Raw genomic sequence first — 20,030 nt, forward strand, 5'->3', positions numbered from 1 at the left:
TTGCTGGTTAGAGCAAATTGTTGTAGCTCTGGTTTTAAGGGTGTTAATGACTCCATATTTTTGTGATGGGTAGTGGTATGAGTTAGCATGTATGTATTGGCCAGTGTGTGTGTCGGTTTTCGGTAGACTGTGAAGGATAGACTGCCTGAAGGAAGACGTGTGACTAGTGTGTCTAGGAACGGGAGCGAAATTGAATTGATTTTCGATTTCAATGGTAAATTGTATGTGTTCATGTTGTTTGTTCAGGTGGCTAAGGAATGTGTTTAGCGTTTGTCGCCTGTGCGGCTAGATTGCGAACACATTGTCAACGTATCTAAGCCAGACCATCGGTCTAAGCATGGTGGAATCAAGAGCCCTTTGCTCAAAGGTTTCTATGTAGAAGTTAGCGATTTGGGGGGTAGTGGTGAGCCCATGGCTGTACCTTCTTTCTGTAGGTTAAATTTGTTTTGCCACACGAAGTAACTGGACTGTAGTACATGGGCAAAAAAGGGCCGTAATGTTGGGCAGAAATTTGTTCTGTAGTAGTAGAATTGTGTCATTGATGGGGATATTAGTGAAAAGGGAAGAAATGTCGAAACTGACTAATAGGTTGTCTTTGTCGAGTGTTATGTTTTTAATTTTGTTTATAAAGTGTTGTGTGTTTTTTATGTAGGAGGGGGAATGACCTACCAACTCCTTGAATGTTGCCGCTAATTTCTTAGCTAAGTGGTAATTGGGACTGTCTATTCCTTCCACAACTGGTCGAAGGGACACATTTTGTTTGTGTATTTTTGGGACCCCATATATTCTGGGGGGGGAGCGTAGTGGGGTTTGAGTTTTTTAACAGTGTCTGGTGGCCAAGAAGTGACGGACTTGAGTAGTTTCTCTGTTTTATCCTTTATCCTTTTTGTTGGGTTATAATTTACCAGCTTATATGTGTTGTTATCGGCTACTAGTTGATTCATTGACCTGTCGAGGACGACAGTGGCATTGCCTTTATCCGATTTCGTTATTATTATGTTTTGTTTGGCTTTTAATGACTTAATTGCTGTCAGTTCTGTTTTTGTGAGATTGTTCTGTATGGTTTTTTTAGTGTTCAGGACATTACTAGTTTCTAGTCTATTTTATCTGCTATATTATTAGGTAGGGACCTGATGCCTCTTTCAATGTGGTAGATAAAATCCAGTTTGTTTTTAAGGAAACCTGTGAAATCCTGATAAACCAACCAAATATCAACAATAAAGATGGCATGAAAATTCCAAGGATCTGGATGGCACACATACAGCTTACCTAATATATAAGATCCAACATAAGTCACTCTAGGCAATCTTCAGCTTGTATTAGAAACCATTCCATACCAACTGACTGGAATGTACAAGTATAATCATGATGTTAATATATGTATATAGATAGATACTTGTTGTTGCGCCTAATGTATTTCTACAACCGACATATATCACTAATAATAGGCCTCTAGTGTTGATGTATAATTTTTTTTTTCTCACCAGAGGTCAGGCCAACAATTGTTGTAGCGGTTGGTCAGTATCTTTAACAAACCAGTTTGAATGTAGTGTAGCTTGTTTTCTGTGTATAATTGTATGTTCCAGAAGATGACCTTGACATAAAGGTCTAAAAGTCGAATGTAGAATTTAGTTATATTAAACTAAAGTTTTTATTCAAACACGGCAGTTGTCTCCATAATTTTCAAAAATGCAGAGTAAAAAACCTTACAATTTGCTACACTGAACGGCAAACTATTATTCTTTCCATGCCAGACACAGCTGTATTTACTATGTATTCCCCAGGTTTTCAGCATCAGCATCTCGCCAGCTACATATCAAATCCTGTTTACTCCAATTCATGTAAGTGGTTTCTATGCAGTATCCTGTTAAAAGCATTTACAAATCAAACAACATCATAATATAGCCATTTGATGGTAAATTAATATGGCACTACCCACCTTTCACTAAGCTGTTTCATATTCCAACCAAAAATAGAGTAATCTTGTTCACTCATTCCTGAATTCTAGCCTTTACCAACTTTTCCATTACTAGATACTGATCAGTCTCTAATTTCCTATTTTTATGTTAGAATCTTCTTTATTGTAATATTATCATTATTACTTCATACCTTCATTTGAAGGTGGGGGGGGCACATAAGGGTCGAGAGTTTTAGATCACTTCATGATTACTCTCACCAACTGAAGTGATCACCTGGGTTGTGACTAGACATATGAAAACTTCTGTGAAGAAAGGATATACACCCTCTGTCCAAAAAGAAACTGAACTTTTGATAGAAAATAAAACACAGGCCAATTATAATTATTCAAATCATTTATTTCAATCAATATACTCTCCTTCAGCTTCGATACAGCGTTTTGCATGGTCAATTAATTCATTAAATGAGTTTTTTATATAGGATTTTGGGATACTATTGAGGGTCGTGGTTCCTGTCACTTGAACGTTTTCAATGGTGTTGTATCGCTTTCCTTTCATTGGCAAATGAAGTCGGGGGAAGAGAAAGAAGTCACAGGGTGCTAAATCAGGTGAATACGGCAAGTGATTCAACACACAAACTTGGTTTTTGCTCAAAAACTGTCTCAATGTTCGAACGATGAGATGGTGCATTATCGTGCAAAAGTGACCAGCTGGCCTGCATCACGATATTCATGCCATATGTGACGAATTCTCGCTATCAATCGCTTCAAAACTTTAAGCTAAAACTCAACATTGACTGTTTGGCCAGGCGGAATGAATTCTTTGTGGATAATGCCCTTGGAATCGTAGAAACAAATCAGCATTATCTTTACTTTTGACTTCTCCAAGCAACTTTTTTTCGGATGCCCCTCTTCTGGTCAGGACTCTAGCGCTTTGTTTCAGGCTCATTCTCAAAACACCACGTTTCGTCACCAGTAACGACTGTTTCAAGGAAGTTTGAGTCCTTACGAGCGATTTTAATGAGGTCCTTGCAATGTTCAATGTGTTACATTTTTTGGTCGTCGGTCAACTTGTGGGGAACAAATCGCGAATTCAATTTACAATTTGAATAAAATTTACGTAATTTTATTCAATTACAAAAATCAACTGTGCACAAAATGTTGTGCACAGTTGATTTTGGAATTCCCAATTCATCTTCAATCAATCTCACGGACGATTTTGGGTTTTCTTTGATGAAATCATGCACTTTTTGGATTTTAACTTCACTCAGTCCAAAGCGTCTCACGACTACTTTGAAATTGCTTAAACCACTCGTAAACTTGAGTACGGGATAAGCATTTGATGCGTTTCAGTAAAACTTTACAAGTTTAACACAAAAGTCAATCGTAGCTCTCTGTTTGAAACTCATTTTCAGACTGAAAACACACTGTCATTCTTGGCACTATAACTTGGCTTCTAATGAAACAAATGTCGTAAACAGTTGACACAACAAAAATATACAATAGGTGCTGCCACTAGTTTCTTCTATTTTCGAAAAGTTAATTTCTTTTTGGACAGAGGATGTATGTTGAATTACGAGGCTGGTGATTATGAAAAGCTTAGGAGACAGCTTAGAGCCATAGCATGGATTAAGCAGGTGGGAGATAAATGCTGTGTGGGAACTAACCATAAAAGATATTCAACAACATTGATGTGCAAATGTATTCCAAAGGTCAAAAGACTGAATAAAATAGGTGTCAAATGGATGAATGAAGGGATTAATCATGAAATTTGGAAGCATAGGATACTGTGGAGGCAACAGAAGATGAATAATGGTAGCAATCAATTGCATGAGGAGTATGAAGAGCAGGCCAGGAAGGTGACTCAGTTGTTAAAAATAGCAAAAAATTAGCAAATCAGGCCAAGAAAAATCCTAGAGAATTTTTTAGATATGTGGTAAGTAGAAGAAAAAACGATATCAGTGTAAGATGTTAATGGATGAAAATGGTAGAGTGATAACTGCTATAGAAGACATCGTTGAGTATTCAGTGAACAATTTATAAGAGTGTTTCATGATTACACCCTGATGCTTCCTCATCAGAGTGAAATCATGAAAAACTCAAGTCTAGAGGACATAGAAGAGGATGGCTTAATTGTGAGCAAGCAGGAAGTATATGAAGAAATAAGCTTAATGTCAATAAGGTAACAGGATTTTATGACATATCACCATGTGTCTTAAGGGCACGTTCCAGGGAATTGGCATGCCTGTTTAATAAGAGTCTTACAACAGCACAAGTTCCAAGGGAGTGGAAAGAAGATAAAATTGTTCCACTGCATAAAGGTGGTACAAATTATAGACCAATCTGTATATCTGGAATTGTGGTTAAGGTAGCAGAGAGATTGACGACAACTAGGATATAGAAATGGGTTGATAACAACAGTATTCTCTGTGGTTGTCAGCATGGGTTTATGAAAGGGAGATCATGTTTTACTAGATTTTGCAAAAGCTTTTGTTAGATTGCCACACGACAAGCTGTTAAATAAACTGAAAGAAATGGGATTGGATAACAGACTAGTGAGTTGGATCAATGACTGGCTGTCAGACAGGTATTAGAAGGTTGTATATGGGGATGCAGTGTCCAAGGAGGAGGAGGATCACTAGTGATGTGCTGCAGAGGTCTGTATGTTGCCACTGTTGTTCAATTTGTATATTAATGATATTGGGATGGGTTTAACTGGTGATATGTAGCTGTTTGCAGATGATGCAAAATTGGGGAGAGCAATGCAAAGTCAAGCAGATGTTATGGCCTTACAGGAGAACTTGAATAGATTGTATGAATGTTCAAATAAGTAAAACTATTGGTTCAATGTTGCAAAGTGTACACTGTGATAATGCACATCGGATAATGGCAATGATGCGGAGGATCCTGAAGTGCAGTAATAAAGAGGTTATGATTCCATTGATAGGGCCTCGTATGGATTATTGTGCACAGATTTTATCACTGGGTAATGAGGGCATGTTAGAAAGAATCCAGAGACGATTCACAAAGGTGGTCACTGGACTTTGGAATCTGGTATGAAGACCGATTGAAAGAATGTAAATTGCAAAGCCTCATGAATAGGAGGAGGAAGAGGGGGAATGTGATTGAGATAAATAAGTTAGCCAGGAGTTGTTATCAGGTTGACATGGAAGAAATTTTTCATAGAATGGGAGAGGGGGGGGGGTAGAAAAAGAGGCCATTCCTGGAAACTGTATAAGGAGGGTGTGAGCAGAGGAGTGAGGAACAGGTTCTTTGAATGCAGAGTGGTTGGTGAGTGGAATGTGTTGTGAATGTAGACACATTAAATCAGTTTTAAGGCATGGTTGGACAAGTTTTGTGTGTGACAGTGTGTACTTTCCATGCTGAGTCTCTGACTACAAGGAGGTCAGATGTTAATAATAATAATACCTCCATGATCGGTAAAGGATTAAAACAAGAGTATAATTTACTTCATAACCAAGTGAAAAACACTTTCTATTGGACTAAATTTAATTGAATGCGCTCACTAATAAGTACAAGTCTCTTAGAAACGTTTCATCAGATAAAATCACCCGGTCTTCTGTAAACATGACTTAATTTTTTTTTTCCTTAATTTTCTAATAAATGAAGTTGTATTTCCCAATTTGTCATTCATCGTGGACCATTCTAATCACACAGTAAAATGATAGAAAAGGTAGCTCAGTGTTGCAAAGGACACATTACAGGAGGTTATTCTATACTATACAACACCAAGAGATCCACCATCTACTACAGAGTATTTTCGTTTCCTAATTGTTTGTTTTTCAGCCAGTTTTGCAGGATAAAAAACCTGAGTTGTAGAAGAATAAACTCTGCTATCCTCCATATGAGACTGGCTAACTCACTTCAACTGAATTAGTCCATAAAAAGATCCCTCTCATCTTTAAGAGAAACAAATTCAGGTCTTTTCAAATCAAAGATAATGGAACTAGGTCATTTGGACACTCTTGGACTATGTCCATGATTAGACATGTAACTTGACTAGAGGCATCTGCCAATTCTCATTCCCATAATACACAGGCAGATATACCATCCAATCCTACTGCTATATTCATACTGAAATTTTATATCTTAAGCACCTTCAGTCTTCTTTATTCTCATGCTGTTTCCTCATTACATCAGCCATTGAATTATCTCTAACTGGACGATATCCATGCCAAGTAATTACTCAGTAATTCAACCATTTTTACTGCTTCTATCATTTCCTCACTATCTGCATTTGTTAAACTTATCCTTTCATAATCATTCTCCCTTTTTACTTGCACCACAGTGAGTGAACTGTTTTGAGATTTCCTTTGACCCACCCAGCTCATTTGTTACTCACAATCTAATTTTGTGTTCTATAACATGCTAGTTACTGATCTTGCCTGTGCTCTGAACCATTCATAATCCCAGTCATTACATTTCTTCTTATATTATTCTTTCTGCAACTTTTTTTTTCAGCTCCTGCTTAATGATACCACTTATCCATTTAACTTGCACTTGATTTATCTGCCAATTTCTGAGTATACAATCTGATATTGTTTCACCAAATACCTCTTGACCATTTCATATACACTGCATATACTCCTTCTTAAATGAACCCTCTACATCATTGTCACCTCTCAGATTCACTCTCCCTAATCTTCTGATTAAGGGAAAGAGGCAAAATCTGTTCTAATATCAGATCTGGTACTCTCAAACTCCTGATTGTCTCTGTTACACTGTTTCTGAACTCCTATTTTTTTGGTTATGATTCTTCTATGATTATCACATATTTCATGTTATATTTTCATATACAATTGTTTATATTTACGTCAAAAAAAATTCCAAATTTTATTATTTTACTGTTGTCGTTGCCACTTTTCCAATAAATGGTCTTAGAAATATTACTTACTGTATTTACTCATATAATTATGTATTTATAATTAAATCTCAGTATTCATTATAATTTATAACTGCTCACATTATTTATAAAATGAATACATTTAAATTTTAATTATCAACATTATTTAACTGTTGCCGGTTTTTAAAAAACTCTTCGCAGTTATTTGTGGTGAAATCATGTCTCAAGCTCTCGAAATCCAGTTGCACAACAGTTCTAATGATGGTCTCTTAATCTTCCCTACCAGAGTTGGATTGTAGCTGCTGGCTGCTATCCACTCCATGTAGAATTTTTGTACATAGTCCTTGAATGGTTTGTTGACTGATACATCCAAGTGCTGTAGACAAGGTGTAAGACCACCAGGAATAATGGCCACATCAGTCTTCACATCAGAAAGTTGTTTTACTGATTCAGGTCCTAAGGGTCCCTGGAACCTATCCTACACAAGGAGAGCCAGGCATCGAAATAAGGCCCCGGCTATTTGTTCCAAACTGTTCTAATCCAATCTTGTTTCACTGCAGTGTCCACCCACCCTTTTTCTTGAACTCTTACATGAATTCCAGGGAGAAATTTCCCCTTCGACATTCTTATCGTTTCAAATATTATGTAAGGAGGCAACCTTCTTCCATCTGCAGTAATTGAGAGCATGATTGCGCATTGCAAATTTTCAGTTCCAGTTGTGCACATTATTTTTTTTCACTGTTTTCTGTTGTTGTTGTTGTTTGGTATGGCATGTCAAAATTGAGGGGTGTTTGATCGGCACTGGCTATTTGTGATAACATTAGTTATTCTTCTATATACTCTTCCTAAGTTGAATCACATAGCAATGAAAATCCATCACTTAATCCTCAAAATCTTATGGCCAACAACTGTTGAGTTGAAATGCTGATTCTATTCAAGGGAGAAATTTCCCCTTCAACATTCTTATCGTTTTGAATATTATGTAAGGTGGCAACCTTCCATCTGCAGTAATTGAGAGCATGATTGTGCATTGCGAATTTTCAGTTCCAGTTGTGCACATTATTTTTTTTTTTCACTATTTTCTGGTGTTGTTTGGTGCTTTTTTCGTAAAGTAAAATCAGGAGAGTAAATTAACACCACAGGCTGAGGAAATTATTGGATAAGAACACTGCGGCTTTAGGAAAGGCAGATCCTGCACAGATTCCCACATTACACTCAAACAAAGAACAGAATTTAACCTGTCAACATATATGGCCTTCCTAAATTATGAGAAAGCATACAATCAAATCAACAGAACAAAATTAATCAATATACTGCATGAATTGAAAGCTCCACCTCAAACCACAAAGCAATAGCAAATATAATAGAAGTAAGCTATATTAAAATTAAAATAAATAATGAAACAACCAAAACAATTAAAACCAATAGACATCTCGTTCAAGGAAGTGGATTATCACCAATACTCTTTAATATACAGGGTGTTCGGGATAAATTTGACAGTTTCGTAAGGAAAAAGAAAATCTTCTTTGTATCTATTAAATTTAATGAATTGACAAAAAAACATTACATGCAGAGTTAATTACAATACTATCAACAAGATTTACTCAAAATAACCACCATCAGCATCGATCACAGCTTCAATTCTGCTTCGGAACCTCGAACAAGCTGATGCTACAGTCTCCCTGGGAAAGGCCGCAAAAACCGTTTTAATTTTATCCATTAACTGGGCTTTTGTATTACTGGAAGTGCGATTGGTGTCTTTTTCAACTGCGCCCCATACAAAATAATCCATGGGGTTAAGGTCTGGGGAGTTTGGAGGCCAAACATTTGGACTGGTGAAGTCGTAGAAATTTTCAGACAACCATTTTTGACTTTTCCCAGAGGTGTGGCAAGGGGCCGAATCCTGCTGCCATACATACGGCCTACCATTGGCTACCCTTGTTATCCAGGGCTTGACTACAGTTAGCAACTCCACGAACAAAGCCCGAATTCCAATGCCAGGGTTCTTCAACACCTGTTCCTGCAGATTTGCGAGGAATTCTGCTGTACGAACGCAATCAGATCGTCTGCTAGGGATCTTTCTTCTTGCTACATCCTCGTAGTCACCATTCCAAGTCTCTAGTTCATGCCTGATTGTTTTTACTGTATTCAGGGAGCATTGGGCAGCAGTCGTAATATCCTTATTTTGATGGCGGGCACGAATCATCATGATACAAGTTATTCTCTTCCATGATTCAGGTGGGTTCCAGCTATCCATCCTTTCTGACATCTTGTATATGAATGAAGAAGGGTCCAAACTTTTAAATGAAGAGAAGTGTGTGTTAATACATGTAACTTACGGAAAAATATAATTAATTATAAATATGTCAAATTTATCCCGAACACCCTGTATATATATATATATATATGGAAAACATTTCAAGAGAGTGGAGGAAAAACAAAATCATAGGAATTAAAATTGGAAATAAAGAATTAACCAGCCTTTTGTCTGCTTACTTATTTTTTATTTATTTTTATTTAAATAACTTTATTTAAAGTTATTTTTGCTGAAAACGAACACCAATTACAGAAAAATCTACACATATTGAACAAAACAATAGAACAGTATGACATGAAAATCTCAATAAATAAAAAAAATCAGTAGCATTTCAAGATAAAGAAATTAAAAGATGCAAACTGGTCATCCACAACAAAGAAATAGAGCAAGTGAACAAATTTAAATATCTAGGAAATTACATAAGCCCCAGTGGAGAAATCGACATTGCATATAAAAATCAGAAATTCCTAGCAGTCATTGGAACTTTGAACAGACACTTCAATAAACAGATGTCTAGAACAACCCAAATAAAACTTATATAAAATAATAGCCAAACCAATTCTAAAATATGGCAGTGGAACATGGACTTGGGGAGACCGAGATAAAAGACAAGTGGAAGCTGCAGAAATTAAGTTCTTAAGACCGGTCACAGGCTATAAAAGAATAGACAAGATAAGAAATGAAGAAATAAGAAAACAATTATCTATAATTAACTTAATAGAAGATATCACAAACTATAAAAAGAACTGGAAAAACCACGTAGAAAGAATGAATAAGAACAGATGGCCAAATAATTGCCTGGAAATATAAACCAAAGAGACATCGATCAAGAGGAAGACCCAAGAGGAGATAGGTAAAAGACTTTTTAAACCCTTGAAAACATTACAGACAAACAATTGCCTAACACACGAAGCCAAGAAGAAGAGAAGAGTAAAATTAGGGATGTGAGATATACACAAGGTAAGTTATATTCGAGTAAATATGGTAATAATTCCCTCTGCCTAGTGATAGCCTGAATGGAAAGCAGAAATTACTCATTGTTACCGAGAAAGAAACAAACGAACACATTCCCAGATGGCACACTAAATGACAAAGCAGTAGTCTGTATAATATACATCAGAAATTTCTTGTTTCTTTTTCATCTGTTTGACTAATCAATTGACATCCTAAACAGACATACTGTTTCTTTTATAGGTTGATATAATATTTTTGTCAAAATTAATTCAGCTTAATCACTTTTAAAATGAAATAATTTCTTAATTTATAATAATATTTAAAATAATCACAGCTTCAGTTTTATTGTCAAAAATTATAAATAATCTGATATAATCATCTTGGAAAGAAAGAATAAGTCTTAAAAAAAAAAAAAAAACGCAGCTGTGTTATGTGGGCATTCAACTACTTTTTATTTATTTACTAAATAACTTAAGGAATTCACAACGTATGCTAGAATATAAATTAAATTAAACTTTAATATATATTTCCAATATTTCGGCAATGTCACACTGCCATCTTCATGGGAACTTAAGATAAAGAGATGTGCATGCAGGCACTACAATCAGCAAATGGGGAAGAAGCAAGGAAGCTACTGTTTTTCCTAAAGTCCTGATGGTGTCCCCTAATGGGCTATATTAGGTATTCTTGGCCATTGGGCTGAAGTTCTCCTGATGTATGTCTCCCAAATTTGGGGCAGTCTCACACATCCAAACTTGTTGAGATTTGGCATGTTTCTTAGGGCTGAGGCTGATTCCATGAATAATCTTTCAAATTTTAACTTGCTGCCGGTGTATTATTGTGGCTTTCTTCCACCGTATTCTGTGGCGTGCAAGAGGTCAAGTCATGATGTTTTTTAGGATTTTGGTAATTTTGTCAGAGGTACCCTGGATGTAGGGAATGGTGATGGATTTAGAGTAATCGTTGTTGTGAAGGGGGGGGGGTTGTGGTTTACTGGTTTTAGTATTTTGTGGGGGGGGGGATAGCCATTGGCTGAGAAAGTGTTAACGATGTGATTTAGTTCAGTGGTTAGAGCACTGTCATTTGAAAAGATTAGTTTAGCCCTGTTGTATAGTGTCTTAATAACTCCATATTGTTGTGAGGGGGAGGGGGGTTTGTTGGTGAATGTATCTGCCTGTATGGGTGGATTTCTATAAACGGAGAAAACCAAGGTTCCATCAGGCTGGCGGGTGACTAGTCTGTCTAGAAAAGGGAGGCTATTGTTTTCCTCTTTTTCCATGGTGAACTTGATTCTGGAGTGTTGGTTGTTTAGGTGTGTTAAGGAGAGGAGTGTATCAGAGCCATGTGGCCAAACAGCAAACACATCATCTATGTAGCAAGACCATATGGTAGGTTTTTGTGGGGCAGATTTTAAGGCTTTCTCTTCAAAAGTCTCCATAAAGAAGTTGGCCAAAGGTGGGGAAAGTGGTGAACCCATGGCTCTCCCCTCTATCTGTTTGTAAAATTTTCCCTGCCAAACAAAATAGCCTGAGTTCATTGTGAACTGAAATAGGGCTGAGATATCATGAGGAAATTTAGCTTGGATTAGCTCTAAGGTTTCCTTGAGTGTGACATTTGTGAATAAGGAGTTTCAACATTCTGGATACACATCACTGTGGAAGAAAGCCACAATAATACACCGCAGCAAGTTCAAATTTGAAAGACTATTCATGGAATCAGTCTCAGCCCTAAGAAACATGCCAAACCTCAACAAGTTTGGATGCATGGACTGCCCCAAATTTGGGAGACGTACATCAGGAGAACTTCAGCCCAACAGCCAAGAATACCTAATATAGCCCATTAGGGGATACCATCAGGACTTTAGGAAAAACAGTAGCTTCCTCGCTTCTTCCTCATTTGCTATTTGTAGTGCCTGCGTGCACATGCCTTTATCTTCAGTTCCCATGAAGATGGCAGCGTGACGTTGCCGAAACATAGGAAATATATATTAAAGTTTAATTTAATTTATATTCTAGTATACGTTGTGAATTCCTTAAGTTATTTAGTAATCATGTCTAACCAACGTATAAGCCTTTCTACAAGAATTTTTATTTATTTATTTTTTGGAGGGGGGGGGATTTAATTGCCCATTGAAACTACAGATATTTAGAATATAATTTATCTTCAAACTGTTCACAATTAAAAACATATTTCACTTGGAGACATTGTACCTATGCATTTTTACTGTAAAACAACAGCAAACACATAGCTACTTTAAAATTTGCACATAATATCAAACCTAAGTAAATATATTTCTTTTCAAATATGCAGTTTTTTTTTTTCCATACAGTAAGAAAATATTGCATAATAATAAATAGTAATAGCATTTCCTTCTTCACTGGGCATGATCTTTTCAGAACCATTTTATTTACAATGTTCTTTCTTTCTTTTTATTATTATTATCACACCATCCATGGATTCAGCACTTGTCAAGAGGTTCATTCAACCAACAATATATTTATCATATTAAACCTTAAAATCCTTGACACTCCCTGCATTCACATCATATTCTGAAGACATGTTCCATTCACCCACAATTCTCCACGTAAACAATCTATTTTTCACACACCCTTCTTCACCTTTCACACAACTTCCAGGGATGGCTTCTGGTTCTTTCCCTCTCACTTTTATTATTTTTATAATCCTACTCTCTCTTAATCTGATAAAATTCCCTCGTCAAAACATCTCTACCATATCACCTCTTTTCTTATATTATTCCACTAAACTCTAATTCACATTCCTAACCTCTTTGCACAGCCAACCTGACATTGCCTTAGTCACTTGTCTCTAGACCTTCTTCAATGTTTCCACATCACAATGAAAAAGGTGACAAAATTTCAGCACAATAGTCCAAGTGTGACCTGACCAGTACGTTATACTGTAGCACAACCTCCTTATCCATACATATCAGTGTACTCCTTATCATAGTGGCAATGTAATGTGTGGTCTTTGCAATATCTGCAATATGCCCTCTAAAATTCAATCTACTGTCAACCATCACCTCAAGAAATTAAATCTCATCCAGTTTTTGAAGCATAGTACCATCAGTATTGCAAACAGTCTTATATCTCTGCACTTCAAAATGCAACACCCTGCACTTACTAAAATTAAAACAACAATCCCATTAATTTGTCCAGGCTATTTAAATCTTCCTTAAGGGAATTAACATCAGCAGCGCTTATAATTCTCCCCAATTTTGCATCATCAACAAACAACTGAAGCTATTCAGTTAATCCAGATGAAATATCATTAATAAATAAGTTAAACAGGGGCCAAGAACAACCTGGTCTTTCATCAATCAAGCCTGGTGGAGTTTTTTTTTTTTCTCTATTATTTGTATGGCCAGGATGAGCGTTTAAGTCACAATCTGGTATTCCTGGTATGTGTTCAAATCCAGCTTCTGACATTTTCAGAGGTAGTTGTGAGCACCCCAACAGTGAATAGGTTTAAGGAGATGTATGCTAGGTATTGTGTTAGAGTAGGTCTCCAGTGCAGTCTTTTAACTCCATGGAGTACCCATATAAATAATAATAATAATAATGGTCACTCTGCTACCATAACTACTCATCATTAATCTAATGTAATCAATGTGCCATAATTATTCTTCCTCTTGTGTGCCATAAAGTGGAAGAATTCCTCTGAATTATCCTTGGCCTGACTGGCCAATCTCCTCTCATACTGCATTATTTGTTTCTGTAACATGCTCGTCACCTTCCTAGCCTGCACTTTATATTCCTCATGCATCTGATTGCTACTGACAATCTTGTACCTTCTCCATAGGTGATAAAAAAAGAGCCCCGAGGCACTCTGCACTGGAGACAAAACTTGAAGAGAAGAAGCCATCTACTATGACATGCAGAAAATGAACAGAGAGAAAGTTGGCAATCCAATTACAGAGGGCAACAGGTAGACCAAAGAATGGCAGTTTGTTTAGAAGGCCTTGATTTGACAAGTTTAAAAACTCTGGAAATGTCAACCTAATATGGCATGTGCTCAGTGGTGGGTGATGTAGGCTAAGAGGTCAGCACTGGACAATGGTGGAATCCATAGTGACAGTCACAGATCACCTCTAGGCCCCTAGACAGCAGTGTAGAAGTTGACTAGTGATGACTTATCTATTATTTTGAAGTGGAGATTCTGGCATGTTACGAGGTGATTTACTTTAGTCACCTCTGCAGGAGTTGGAGGAAAAAGAGCGATGCCAGAAAATCAGCTTTATCTTTGCATACTACAACAGTGACATTTGGTTGAGAGGAGTGAAAGTACAGGTGAGTGGAAGTTGCAGCAATGGCCTTTGCAATGGATAGAAGGCACATCTTTCATTTGGATGAAAGCAAATTTTCTGCTGTTGGCCTTTATGAAGTCAGATATTTGGGAAGAATTAAATGACTTTAACAAGGCAACTCAATTCCAGCAACTCACAAAGTACAACCACCCACAAGCAGTATCAAATGATAATGCAGACAAATTTAAAGCAACAGCTAGCGTTGTTCATCAAGCAGCCTCCCAAACATTTCTTCAATCAAACACAAAAAGTGTAGATAAAGACTGGGTAACCAAAGAAACAAACTCACTGATTGAAAAGCACAATAAAATAAAACCAAAGTAAAAACCCAAGATTCCCTTCAATATAAAAATGAACTAAAGCAATTACCGTATCTGCCGTATAATACGCACTTTTTTTCTTTGAAAATAGGTCTGAAAAACAGGGTGCGTCTTATACGCTAATATTCAGTTTTTTATTACTTTCGTTTCTGGAAATTTTTTCTGTTCCGAGTTACGTGATTTCTTTCTTGTTTCCTTGCAGTGTGTGAGAGCATTCCAGTTACTGGAATACATTCTAGTATTCCAGTTGTGGATAGATAACATTTGGTCTAGGCGCTCTGGTGGATTGTTGAAGAAGCCTGCCCTGCTAGTAATGGGATCAGTTTCACTCTCACAGAACAGAAGATGTTAAAAATATACTCAAGGAATTGAAAACTCAGCTGTAATTCCAGGAGGTCTAACTAATCAGCTTCAACCTTTAGATGTCTGTATTAATAAACCATTTAAGGGATTTATGAAGGAGAAGTGGAACACTGCATCCAGAAGACTGTTGGATGCAGTCTTTGGATTTTGAGGTTATGCCATCAGGAAGAGGCCTAGCATTTCACAAGTTTGTGAGTGGGTCAAAGCATCATGGGATGCTGTGAAAACTGACACAGTGGTTAAATCATTTAAGAAGTGTGGAATTAGTAATGCACTGGATGGTACAGAGGACAATTTGTTGTATGAGGACTCGGATTCTGATTTTGAAGAGGTTTCAAATGTCTCTTATTTAGCTCTGGAGATGAATTTCTTGGTTTTGATGAAGAAGATTAAAAGGTATTCTTTCCTAGTTGAAAGTAGACCTACTTATTACTTTATATTTGGAATACTGTAAATTCATTATAATATTCAGTAATAAAGTTTTTTTCCTAAAAAATGTGTACAAAAAAAGGGGGTGTATCTTATACGCCGGCAAATATGGTAAACACAGAGGTATATGAAGCTCTCTCAAAAGATAAAGAAGCCTACATCCAGAATGTCTGTCAAGAGCTAGAAAGCTGTCAAAAATTGCACAAAACAAGAGAAACTTACAAAATTGTAAAGTCCCCAAACACAGAAGAAAGAAAGCCCAAAGTATTGAGAATCAAGAAAAAAGAAGGAACCTCATTTGAAAACAAGACCGAAGAACTTGATGAATGGAAGGCACACTTCCAAAATCTTCTAAACACACCAACCCCAAACATTGATTTCATCTAGAAAACCATAGTACTGGAAACTCTTAGCATCAACTGTGACGATTTCACCATGCAGGAGTTAACAATGGCCCTTGAACAAAAAAAAAAAAGCAGGAAAGTCATTAGGAGCAGATGGCATCACAGTTGAGGCTTTAAAGCACTGCTCTACAGATATCAAAGAACAACTTCTACACATATATAACTTTGCACTTTCCTCTGAGAAAGTTCCTGAACAGTGGAAAGAGGGTCTAATAATACCAATTCCAAAAAGGGTAACCTGAACAAACCTGAAAACTACAGAGGAATCACACTCTTCTCTAAAAATCTACAACAGAATGATATTTAATAGAATTGAACCACATATAACTCCATTACTTCGTACACACCAGGCTGGATTCCTCATAAAACGTGGTATTCTAGAACACATTCACTGCATCAGAAGACTAATAGAAGGTTCAAAGGACAAGAATCTACCATTACTTTTGAACTTTATTGACTTCCTAAAGCATTTGATTCTGTTCACAGGGAATGACTATGGGAAATGCTGAACACACCATACCCCTCACATTCAATCCCACTAGCTATATCATCTTCTGTCAGCCATGTTTCACTAATACCAATAACCTGTGACCTTGAAGTGCCAACCAAGGCCAAAAATTCTTCCTTCTTGTTCCTAATACTTCTGGCATTAGTATACATGAATTTCAGAAGCCCATTTGTCCTATCCCTATTTTGATGCCATATACTAACTATCCCATTCTGATTTGTTGTCCTTCGTACTCGCTCGGGCATATTACACACATTCATACATTCTACTGCCTCCCCCCCATCTACTCCCCCTCATCCCCTTAGTAACTCTAGTTTCCCTGATTCTGCACATCCACTTCCACTTCATTCAACAACACCTTTTCAAGTCTCCGTACACCAAATTCATTCAAATGTAAACCATCCACCTTATATAAATCCTTTTGCCCATCGAACTCACTCCACACATCCACAAATTTCACACTACTCCTCCTGCATAACCTGCGCATAGTCATTAGCAATTTTGGCCCTCCTTCTATACTCTTCACTGTCATATCACGGCAACAGACTCACCATCCTAACTCTCTCACTCTTCTCTTTTGCTACCTCAAGTAATTCCTTCAAATCCTCTCTCATAGCCATTTTGTCTCCTTTCAAATCATTCGTTCCTGCTACTACTATGAATTCTTTCACCCTCTGCTTGTGCATTCTAATTGACTCGCTTACATCCTTAACGTTCGCACCAGGTTGGTACGATTTTGTCAAACTCTCATCTATCACACCTCTTACTAAAGAATCTCCGTACAATACTCGCTCTTTCATTTTGTTTACACTCACTATCATACTCTTATTTTTCTTATCATACTTTTGCCATTTATTAGTTGGTATGCTTCGTAAACATTTTTGCCAACGCTCCAGCTGCCGATTTGCCCTATGTATCGCTCTGCGTAACCGTGTGATCTCACTCAATGTATCTGTCTCATCATTTTTATTATCCGTTAATTCATTAATTCGGTCTGTATTTATACCTTCATTCTCACTTTCAATGCCACTCTCACAGCTATCTGGTACTATCTCACATATCACTATTTTCTACATTCTCACTTTCAACAATAATATCACTCTCACGACCATAAACACACTTTAAATCCTCACATTCCTTACACTTTCTGCACACATTCACTCCACTATCATTGTCTAACCAGACTCCAACTGCTCTCCTCAAAGCATACATTTCACAAATGGTACACTGAATAAAATCCTTTATATTAAAATTTTTGGACAACGATGGCGATCTGGATGCCATTTTATTCCTTCTTATAGGCGTCATGTGCTGCTAATAATCGTATCTATCAAATTACTAATTGAAATAACTCAGTAAACACACAAAAATCACATAGACACGCTAAGATACGAAAAGTAAATAATACTACGTAAGGCTCAAGCAAATTTACCAATTATTACTTAAAAATAATACTTATCTGTTCAGGAGCTCTCTACAAACACTACACACCACGTAGCCCTCTCAAACTATAAATGATAGGTTTATAATATAGGTTTATAAAAACCTTTCATAGTTGGGAGCCATATTAAAAAAAAAAAAAGTAATTAGCTGAAGGCAGGTAGCATAAAGAAACACTTAAAGGTGGGACTTCCAGCAGTTTGGGAGCTACATTTAAAAAAAAAAAAATAAAAGTAATTGGTTGGCAGGCAGATAGCAAAAAGTAATACTTCAAAGGGGAGACTTCCAGCAGTTTATTAGTTAGGAGAGGAGTCTTTCAGGCCCTTCATCGTTCAATGTATGTATGAATTATTAGGTTCTGATCATCAGTAAAGAGATTTTACTGATAGTAAAATCTCTTTACTGATGATATAAAATTAGATACAGTAGTAAAATGTCCAGATGACCTGCTCAAGTCCCTTCAGAATGATCTTTAAGACTGAAAGAGTTGATAGGGAAATAGAGATAAATTTGCTTTGGAGAAATGTAAATATATTTAGTTTGATAATAAAACAAGATTAGATGAGTATCATCATCGTTGCCCATGGGTCCAATGCCCATTGGTGTCTGATGATTGTTTCACTATTCTTTGCCATTTTTCTTTGTCCATTACAGGGTAACTCAAATCCATGCCACTCTTTCACATCATTTATCCACTCCTACCTTGGCTGTCCTCTTCTATTTATACTGTCCATTGTACGAAGCATCATGGTTTTGATCTTTCTATTGTTATCCAATCTATAGATATGTCCAAAAAAACTTTTGGACGCATCATCATCAGGAGAAGGGGAAACTAAACTGAATTGATAAATTAGTTCATAAGAAATATAATGTCAATATCCAGTCTCTACTTTACTTAGCTGAGCCTAATAAAAAGATAATGAACATGAAAGAAGTGACATAAAGAGTTCATTTTTCACAGTATGGATAAAACATTTATGAAATGGTCTTCCCTAAATGTGGATCTGTTGAATGTCAGATAAATGATTAGTTAATTAGTAATAAACTATTAAGGTATGTGTTATGGATATTATTTTAATAATGCATTTAATAATAATAATATTATCATATAATTGTTATTATTGTTATGCCTCTTGAAGACCTGTGTGGCCTCGTGGAAATAGCATTTGCAGCATAGCATTAGGCCACCTAAAGAAAGACATTCTAAGTTTGATTTCACTGACTAGAGAAACTTTTTCTTTGACTGGTTCCTGGGTAAGTAGATGTGTGGAACAGGCAAGTGTGGTTTTTCTTTCCAAAACGCAAGGAAATCAACTGTAGAACTCATTCCACACTATTTCAGAAAATAATATATTGCATTAAGGACCACAAGGTGGCAGTACTTGCCTGTCTCTCTTCACTTAATAGGGCTTTGTTAGTAATTTTTTTTTGTCTGCTGCTGCTGCTGCATTGTTGAGTAGCTGGTATTACTATTGTTCAAAACACAATAAATTTATAGTGTTTTGAATATCATATTGATTGTAATTAGCAATTAACTAACATTAATTAACAATAATGGATGTTATTGTTAATTAGCATTATTGTTATATTACTTGCTATAGAAGAAATCATAAAAGTGTGCATTTTGCAATAGCATTCCTGTATTATGATGTAATTCATTATTCACATTTTATCGTCCTCTCATAACATCATTTTGTATTGTTTCAAACCTTTCATCTAAGTTTGCTACAAAAGATGGTTAAATTTAAACCGAACTGCATTGATAAAAAATTCAGTTGAGATAATGGCAATTTTATCAATTTGCACTTAACCAGAGCTGATTAATTATTTTGTACTATACTAAAACATTTTATCCCTACAAATGGTTCAATTTAAACCAAATGATGCATTTTATTATAGATCTTTAATCCCAAATTTTATTACATTCCATCAAAAATATGTTTTATCTAATTTTATCATTGCAAACACAGAGTTATGTAAAAATGTACAGTGCACTTTATTATTATTATAGCAGTTTTAACAGCTAGTTCTATAATTGCATGCTTACCTGGGTAAAGAAGTCATGAAATATTTTCCAGCTATCCAGCATGTCCATTTTGTTGAAGTGAATGATAAAGATACATCTAATAATAGTGGAGAAAAAATCAAGAACAATAAATAATCATTGTCTATGTTCTAAATGTCAAAAAATG

At 36.2% G+C, this 20,030-nt stretch overlaps 1 protein-coding gene across 1 annotated transcript in view; it reads right to left on the reverse strand.

The window, feature by feature from the left end:
- Positions 1 to 19,945: 19,945 nt before the first annotated feature.
- Cpsf6 (cleavage and polyadenylation specificity factor subunit 6) overlaps positions 19,946 to 20,030 on the reverse strand; it is a 467,838-nt gene continuing 467,753 nt past the window's right edge. The window contains exon 18 of the transcript XR_016550513.1: positions 19,946 to 19,961. The gene's annotated coding sequence lies outside the window, so the exon portion shown is untranslated. The remainder of the gene's footprint in view (positions 19,962 to 20,030) is intronic.

Source organism: Typopeltis vanoorti, chromosome 25 (assembly GCF_054136105.1).
Source record: "Typopeltis vanoorti isolate ZY-2024b chromosome 25, IOZ_Tvanoo_1.0, whole genome shotgun sequence".
In the NCBI taxonomy this organism is placed as follows: Eukaryota; Metazoa; Arthropoda; class Arachnida; order Uropygi; family Thelyphonidae; genus Typopeltis; species Typopeltis vanoorti.